The sequence below is a fragment of the Budorcas taxicolor genome, chromosome 2 (assembly GCF_023091745.1).
Source record: "Budorcas taxicolor isolate Tak-1 chromosome 2, Takin1.1, whole genome shotgun sequence".
Classification (NCBI taxonomy): domain Eukaryota; kingdom Metazoa; phylum Chordata; class Mammalia; order Artiodactyla; family Bovidae; genus Budorcas; species Budorcas taxicolor.
Genome location: NC_068911.1, coordinates 43,218,386 through 43,228,292, shown reverse-complemented (window position 1 = coordinate 43,228,292; position 9,907 = coordinate 43,218,386). Strand labels below are relative to the sequence as shown.

Sequence of the window (9,907 nt, the reverse complement as noted above, 5' to 3'; positions counted from 1 at the left end):
TAGCAGCCATGAAATTAAAAGACGTTTACTCCTTGGAAGGAAAGTTATGACCAACCTAGAGCGCGTATTCAAAAGCAGAAACATTACTTTGCAAACAACGGTCCATCTAGTCAAGACTATGGCTTTTCCAGTGGTCATGTATGGATGTGAGAGTTGGACTGCGAAGAAAGCTGAACACCGAAGAATCGATGCTTTTGAACTGTGGTGTTGGAGAAGACTCTTGAGAGTCCCTTGGACTGCAAGGAGATCCAACCAGTCCATCCTAAAGGAGATCAGCCCTGGGATTTCTTTGGAAGGAATGATACTAAAGCTGAACTTCCAGTACTTTGGCCACCGCATGCGAAGAGTTGACTCTTTGGAAAAGACTCCGATGCTGGGAGGGTTGGGGGAAGGAGGAGAAGGGGAAGACAGAGGATGAGATGGCTGGATGGCATCACTGACTCTATGGACATGAGTCTGTGTGAACTCCAGGAGTTGGTGATGGACAGGGAGGCCTGGCATGCTGCAATACATGGGGTCGCAAAGAGTCGGACATGACTGAGCAACTGAACTGAATTGAACTGATAGGATGGATAAATTACAAGGTCCAACTGTATAGCAAGTTCAGTTCAGTTCAGTTGCTCAGTCGTGTCCAACTCTTTCTGACCCCATGAATTGCAGCACGCCAGGCCTCCCTGTCCATCACCAACTCCCAGAGTTCACTCAGACTCACAGCCATCAAGTCAGTGATGCCATCCCGCCATCTCATCCTTGGTCATCCCCTTCTCCTCCTGCCCTCAATCCCTCCCAGCATCGGAGTCTTTTCCAATGAGTCAACTCTTCGCATGAGGTGGCCAAAGTACTGGAGTTTCAGCTTTAGCATCATTTCTTCCAAAGAAATCCCAGGGCTGATCTCCTTCAGAATGGACTGGTTGGATCTCCTTGCAGTCCAAGGGACTCTCAAGAGTCTTCTCCAACACCACAGTTCAAAAGCATCAATGCTTTGGCGCTCAGCCTTCTTCACAGTCCAACTCTCACATCCATACATGACCACAGGAAAAACCATAGCCTGGACTAGACAGAACTTAGTCGGCAAAGTAATGTCTCTGCTTTTGAATATGCTATCTAGGTTGGTCATAACTTTCCTTCCAAGGAGTAAGCGTCTTTTAATTTCATGTTGCCATCACCATCTGCAGTGATTTTGGAGCCCCAAAAAATAAAGTCTGACACTGTTTCCACTGTTTCCCCATCTATTTCCCATGAAGTGATGGGACCAGATGCCATGATCTTCGTTTTCTGAATGTTGAGCTTTAAGCCAACTTTTTCGCTCTCCTCTTTCACTTTCATCAAGAGGCTTTTTAGCTCCTCTTCACTTTCTGCCATAAGGGTAGTGTCATCTGCATATCTGAAGTGATATTTCTCCCAGCAATCTTGATTCCAGCTTGTGTTTCTTCCAGTCCAGTGTTTCTCATGATGTACTCTGCATATAAGTTAAAGAAGCAGGGTGACAATATACAGCCATGACGTACTCCTTTTCCTATTTGGAACCAGTCTGTTGTTCCATGTCCAGTTCTAACTGTTGCTTCCTGACCTGCATACAGATTTCTCAAGAGACAGGTCAGGTGGTCTGGTATTCCCATCTCTCTCAGAATTTTCCACAGTTTATTGTGACCCACACAGTCAAAGGCTTTGGCATAGTCAATAAAGCAGAAATAGATGGTTTTCTGGAACTCTCTTGCTTTTTCCATGATCCAGCAGATGTTGGCAATTTGATCGCTGGTTCCTCTGCCTTTTCAAAAACCATATTGAACATCAGGAAGTTCATGGTTCACATATTGCTGAAGCCTGGCTTGCAGAATTTTGAGCTTTACTTTACTAGCATGTGAGATGAGTGCAATTGTGCGGTAGTTTGAGCATTCTTTGGCATTGCCTTTCTTTGGAATTGGAATGAAAACTGACTTTTTCCATTCCTGTGGCCCCTGCTGAGTTTTCCAAATTTGTTGGCATATTGAGTACAGCACTTTCACAGCATCATCTTTCAGGATTTGAAACAGCTCAACTGGAATTCCATCACCTCCAGGAGGGCCTAGAGTAGCTATCCCATGTGGAAGGTCAGGAAGGGCGGCAGTAAGGAGATACCCCTCGTCCAAGGTAAGGAGCAGCTGCTGTGCTTTGCTGGAGCAGCCGTGAAGAGATACCCCATGCCCAAGGTAAGAGAAACCTAAGTAAGATGGTAGGTGTTGCAAGAGGGCATCAGAGGGCAGACCCACTGAAACCATACTCACAGAAAACTAGTCAATCTAATCACACTAGAACCACAGCCTTGTCTAACTGTATAGCAAAGGGAACTATATTTAATATTCTATGATAAATCATAATAGAAATGAACATGAAGAATATATATGTATATATATATAATTCATACTCAGTCACTCATCATGTCCAACTTTTGCACCCCATGGACTGAGCCTTACAGACATTATATATATTAATAATAATATAAAAAATAATAATACAAAATATAATATATGTAAAACATAAAATATACATTAATTTTATATAACATATAATATATTATAAATAATTATAATCTAGTAATATATTATAAAACTTTGTATATTTTATATTATATAATTTTATATAATATATAATTAATTATAATCTAATATATACTGATATATTATAACATATTTTATATTATATATTATAATTATAATTAATTAATCTATAATATATATATTATACATATATATTTTATATATTTTACATAATATATTATGTATTATCTTATATATTAATATTATATCATTTTTATAATAATAATCATTATACTAATATTATTGTATTTTTAGTATTCTTTTTATCATTTACTAGTATAATTTATTATCATTGTATTAAAATTATCATAATTACTAAATATTAGGCTATTATTATATTATATTAATATAATATAGATTATATTATAATATATTATAATATAATCTATATTATATTATATATAAATTATATAATCATGTTATATACGATTATATATTATACATATTATATCAATATGTATAATTTTTATGTTATAATTAATTTCATATAATATAATAATATATAATGATAAATAATATTAATAATATAAATATAACAGTAAGATATATATTGTATATAATAATATATATATTTATACACAGAGATGAATCATTTTGCTCTGTAGAAATGTCAACCATCCTTTAATAAAAAAATAAAAAATGAAAACGTGGCATGTACTTACATAGGAATTAAAAAGAAAGAAATTCTGCCATATGGGACAACATAAATGAGCCTGGAGGATATTATACGTAAAATAAGCCAGTTAGAGTAGCATAAATTGCTCATTATTCCACTGATATAATGTACCTAAAATCATCTTTAAAAGAATTATATTTTCTTGAAAGTATAATTTATTAATTTAACAAGATAAATTGTAGAAGTACTTGATTTCCAAGAATATGCTTAGAATGTAAATATTCTGATGAGTTTTATTTTTTGTTGCTTATGTATAAGTACCTCGTATTCCCTCAATTATATTTCTTATTTGCATATTAGTTCAGAGAAGTCCATATTTTAATATAGCCTGACTGCTTCATAGTAATATTACAGTGTTATCTATGAAGAAAAACCATTAGTCATTATATATTTATAGATGGACTTTTTTCCCTCAGACCTTCTTCTTGTTACTTCTTTTGGTTTTTAGATAATTAATAAGCATAAATGTTGATATTTTATTATATAAGTAATAACCCAGGCTGAGGACCATTAGAGTTCATTTCTCCTGAATATCTTTTCCTGAATAGCTTTTCCCCAAGTGTGGTGACTTTTCCCTTCATTTTCTTTTCCAGAGTATGTGAGCCCCATGAAAGATTCATTCATTGTGCCAGATTCAGGCTCATCTATCTTTCAAATTATTTTTCTAATTAAACAAATAATTTAAATTTAGTTTTTAAATGAATTTTGATCAATGTTCAAAACCAGTTCAGTCACTCAGTCATGTCCAACTCTTTGTGACCCCAGGGACTGCAGCATGCCAGGCTTCCCTGTCCATCACCAACTCCTGGAGCTTACTCAAACTCATGGCCATCAAGTCAGTGATGCCATCCAACCATCTCATCCTCTCTCATCCACTTTTCCTCCTGCCCTCCAATTTTCCCAGCATCAGGGTCTTTTCCAATGAGTTGTCTCTCTGCATCAGGTGGACAAAGTATTGGAGCTTCAGCTTTGGCATCAGTCCTTCCAATGAATATTCAGGACTGATATGTCCTTTCGGATTGACTGGCTTGATTGCCTGCAGTCCAACGGACCCTTGAGAGTCTTCTCTGATGCCATAGTTAAAAATGTTTAAAATAGTCACTAAAAATCTGTTTTAACAAAATTAAACTCATTTTTTTTCTCTAGTTATTAGCTACATGCTTATTAAAGAACTACATAAACTGTTTTGGACTTTTTTAATTTTTTATATACCCATATCAGTAGAGTGTTACAAAAATTAGCTGATACCATCCATTTAAAGAGTTTCATCCAGCACCAGACACACAGAACAGGATTCAACTGATTTTATCCCCAGTTTTACTTTGAAAAGTTTGGAAAAAAATAATATTTTATTAAGGCAATCCTTAATAAATGCAACAAAAATAGCTTAAATTTTGTTTCAAGAAAATATATGCTTATTTTAGTAGCAGGAATGGAAGGACCAAAAAAATTCGGTTTCAAATATAATCACAAACACACACAAAAATAAATTTTACATGGCCAATTAGGTAAGTGGGAGAGTAAGTGATAGTCGCTCAGTCATGTCCAACTCTTTGAGACCCCACGGACTGTAGCCTGCCAGACTCCTCTGTCCATGCAATTCTCCAGGCAAGCATACTTGAGTGGGTTGTCACTGCAACCCAACTGTAGTTTTGATTTGCATTTCACTAAGAATTAGTGATATTGAGCATATTTTCATGAATTTTTTGTTACTATCTGTAAGTCTTCTTTGGGGAAATGTCTATCCATCTTCAAAATATCTACAGACAATGCATGCTAGAGAGGGTATGGAGAAAAAAGAGCCCTCCTATACTGTTGGTGGGGATATAAATTGGTATAACCACTATGGAGAACATTATGAAAGTTCCTTAAAATAAATAAAACTACAGCTGCCATGTGTGTGCTTAGTTGCCCATTCATGTCTGATTCTTTGCAATCCTAGGGTGTGTCAGTCATAGGCTCCTGTGTCCACGGGGATTTCCAGGCAAGCATACTGGGGTGGGTTGCCGTGCCCTCCTTCGAGTGATTTTCCCCAACCAGGGATCAAAACCAGGTCTGCTGGGCAACTTTACCAGCTGAGTTACTGGGGAAGCCCACCTGGACACATATCTGAAGAAAACCATAATTTCTAAGAATAAATGCACCCCAATGTGCATTGCAGCACAATGTGCAATATCCTGGACATGGAAGCAATTTAAATGTCCATCAACAGAGGAAGGGATAAAGAAGATGTGGTACATATGTACAATGGAATATTACTCGGCCATAAAAAAGGATGAAACAATGCTATCAACAGCAACAAGGATGGACTAGAGACTGTCAAAGTGAGTGAAGTAAGTCAGAAAGAGAAAGACAAATATATCATATCCCTTATGTGAAATCTACAAAAATGGTATAGATGAACTTGTTTGCAAAACAGAAATAGAATTACAGATATAGAAAAGAAACTTATGATTGACAAGGAAAGTGAACTGGGAGATTGGGGTTAACATATACACACTGTTATATATAAAATAGATAACTGATGAGAACGTGCTGTATAGCACAGAGATCTCTACTCAGTGCTCTGTGGTGACCTAAATGGGGAGTGAATCTAAAAAAGAGTGGATATATGTATATGAATAACTAATTCACTTTGCACTCATCTCACATGCTAGTAAAGTAATGCTCAAAATTCTGCAAGCCAAGCTTCAGCAATACGTGAACTGTGAACTTCCAGATGTTCAAGCTGGTTTTAGAAAAGGCAGAGGAACCAGAGATCAAATTGCCAACCTCCGCTGGATCATGGAAAAATCAAGAGAGTTCCAGAAAACCATCTATTTCTGCTTTATTGACTATGCCAAAGCCTGTGACTGTATGGATCACAATAAACTGTGGAAAATTCTGAGAGAGATGGGAATACCAGACCACCTGACCTGCCTCTTGAGAAATCTGTATGCAGGTCAGGAAGCAACAGTTAGAACTGAACATGGAACAACAGACTGGTTCCAAATAGGAAAAGGAGTACGTCAAGGCTGTATGTTGTCACCCTGCTTCTTTAACTTATATGCAGAGTACGTCATGAGAAACTCTGGACTGGAAGAAGCACAAGCTGGAATCAAGATTGCCAGGAGAAATAGCAATAACCTCAGATATGCAGATGATACCACCCTTATGGTACAAAGTGAAGAGGAACTAAAAAGCCTGTTGATGAAAGTGTAAGAGGAGAGTGAAAAAGTTGGCTTAAAGCTCCACATTCAGAAAATTAAGATCATGGCATCTGGTCCCATCACTTCATGGGAAATAGATGGGAAACAGTGGAAACCATGTCAGACTTTATTTTGGGGTCTCCAAAATCACTGCAGATGGTGACTGCAGCCATGAAATTAAAAGACGCTTACTCCTTGGAAGGAAAGTTATGACCAACCTAGATAGCATATTGAAAAGCAGAGACATTACTTTGCCAACAAAGGTGCGTCTAGTCAAGGCAATGGTTTTTCCTGTGGTCATGTATGGATGTGAGAGTTGGACTGTGAAGAAAGCTGATCATGGAAGAATTGATGCTTTTGAACTGTGGTGTTGGAGAAGACTTGAGAGTCCCTTGGACTGCAAGGAGATCCAACCAGTCCATTCTAGAGGAGATCAGTCCTGGATGTTCATTGGAAAGACCGATGCTAAAGCTGAAACTCCAATACTTTGGCCACCTCATGCAGGGAGTTGACTTATTGGAAAAGACCCTGATGCTGGGAGGGTTTGGGGGCAGGAGGAGAAGGGGACGACAGAGGATGAGATGGCTGGATGGCATTGCCAACTCGATGGACATGAGTGTGAGTAAATTCCGAGAGTTGGTGATGGACAGGGAGACCTGGCATGCTGTGGTTCATGGGGTTGCAGAGAGTCGGACACAACTGAGCGACTGAACTGAATTGAACTGATGGCAGGAAACTAATGCAATATTGTAAAGCAGCTATACCCCAACAAAATTAATAAAAGCAATTGTGATGAAATTTAGGAGCAGTGGGAATTAGGATGGGCTTCCCAGTTTGTGCTGGTGGTAAACAACTTGCCTGCCAGTACAGGAGAAGCCAGGACCCCTCTTCCATCCCTGGATCAGGAAGATCCCCTAGAGGAGGGCATGGCACTCCACTCCAGTATTCTTGCCTGGAGAATCCTATGGACAGAGGAGTCTGGTGGCCTACAGTCCATGGGGTCACAAAGACATGACTGAAGTGACAGCATGCATGCATGCGTGGGAGGTAGAATGGCCTTAGAATAGCTCAGTGGTGTGGGTAATGCACTTTTAGAGAATAATTATGCCAAATGTTCAACATAAAGCTGTTTGCACTTCTGAAATATAAAATTTCTCTCTTAAAGAATTCATATTGATGATTCCATTTATATGAAACTGTAGGAAATAAGCAGTCAGACACGACTGAAGCAACTTAACATGCAGCATGCACATAAGAATCACAAAGCAATCCATAGTGACAGGAAGCAGATTGGTGGTTGCCCAGGGTCAGTGGAGGAGGAACCTCAGGGAAAGGGACAAACTCATTCAGCATTGTCACTGTGGTGATGTTTCAAAACTTATCAAATTGAGTACTTTAAATATGTACACTTTTAAAAAGTCATTTATATAAATTTGAAACAAAAATGAAAAGGAATGAAATTGCTTTAATGATGACAATACAATAACTTGCTAGCTTTTATGTCTTCACTTTGTTGATTTTAAAATAAAGCATATCATGTTGCCAACTCTTTCTAAGAAGGCTATGCATGCTATAACAAAGCTGAAAATAATTTTACTAATTAGGTGTAATAATCAACGCTCATGAAGCACTTGACATGTACTACGAACTATACACGCCTTTTACAGTCATCATCTTATTTAATCTTCACAATCAGTCCAGGGCAAAGGAACTATTACTATTGTAGATGAAGAAATCAAGGAAAAGAGACATGAAATATAATAATTACCCAAGATAACAACTATTACTTGGGAAGACTAAAATTGTTAGCCAAACTGTGTGAAGGAAGAGTCCATGCTTCTAATCACAACTGATATAGAACAAGCAAGGAATGATAATGGCAGGAAAGAGCTCCAGGGAACTAAACTGATACAGTGTCAGTATCAGGTTGTCAGCAAGGGTTCAATGTCAAGGTTGTTCTGCTGGTGCTATTCTTTGAGCTGAATGCAAGAAGAGGAGTGTTAGGAAGATTATTCAGAGTGTTAAAAAAAAAAATTCTTGCTATTAAACTTTGCCTTATTTTCCAGATTATCTATGCAGCAAACTTGAAATATAAGATACCAAATGTTGATCTATCTTAGTATGACCCATATGACACAGAATTCAGATAAAGTCATTATGCCCGATGTTCCATTTCTTTGATTTTAAAGATGTCTGTTCAAACAGGTTAAGAAAACTCTATCTCTGTTTCTCTCTGTGTCTTTCCTTGTTTGTCTATCTCTTTCTCCTTTTAAAATCGAACACCTTCAAATTTTTTAAAAATGCCTTTCACGTGTAAATCACCAATAATGAAACAGTGGGTAAGACATATTGAGTAAATGTGAACACTGGAAGTGAGGAATTTGACTCGTATCATTTATCAGCATTTTGACTCTAGATAAGCCATAATTCCAGGTCCTCTGATTCCTCCCCATCCTTGATTTTTTCAGTTATTTGATAGCCAAATGGAACTTTTCTATGATTCTCTTCAGTGCATTCTTTACTTCCTGATTCCTCAAGCTATGTGGGTTTATGATGGGAATCACTACCACATAGAATACTGAAGCAAACTTATGTGTGTTCACAGAATGGCTTGAATTGGGCAGGAGGTACATAAAAATGATTGTTGCATAAAATATGGTGATAGAGGTGAGATGGGAAACACAGGTAGAAATGGCTTTTTACCTTCCTTCAGCAGAACAGATCCTCAGAATGGCAAAGAGGATGAAGATATAAAAATGATCACGATCAGTAGAGTGCAAAGGGTATTGAACCCAGCAATGGTTAACAGCATCAGCTCTTTGATGTGAGTGTCAGAGCAAGCCAGCGCAACCAAGGGAATGTCATCACAGTAGAAGTGGTTGACCCTATTGGAGCCACAGGAAGACAAAAGGAATGTTGCGACTGTCTGTGCAAGACCCACAACGAATCTATAAATATATGTGCTAGCAATGATCCAATTGCAGAGTTTTTTAGGCATGACGATGGCATACAGTAGAGGGTTGCAAATGGCAACATACCTGTCATAGGCCATGTAATCCAGGGACTTCACGCAGGAGAGGGAGGTCAGAGCAGGAGCGGGCTGGAGGGGAGGTGCAGGTGCCAAGGAGAAAGCAGAGCAGGTGCAGGTAAGAATGAGAAATTATTCAATTATGTTAGATTTTTTTTTAATGGCATCTTTCTATCTTTCCAAACCCCACAGAATTTCATACTTTGGAAATTCTGCAGAGAACAAATCACTTCATTCTGAAACCAGAATTTCCATGGAGAGTCCCCATTCTAAAGGAGATCAGTCCTGGGTGTTCTTTGGAAGGAATGATGCTAAAGCTGAAACTCCAGTACTTTGGCCACCTCATGCGAAGAGCTGACTCATTGGAAAAGACTCTGATGCTGGGAGGGATTGTGGGCAGGAGGAAAAGGGGACAACAGAGGATGAGATGGCTGGATGG

At 38.1% G+C, this 9,907-nt stretch overlaps 1 pseudogene; it reads right to left on the bottom strand.

The window, feature by feature from the left end:
* Positions 1-8,908: 8,908 nt before the first annotated feature.
* Positions 8,909-9,492, bottom strand: LOC128043978 (olfactory receptor 5AL1-like; annotated as a pseudogene).
* Positions 9,493-9,907: the final 415 nt, after the last annotated feature.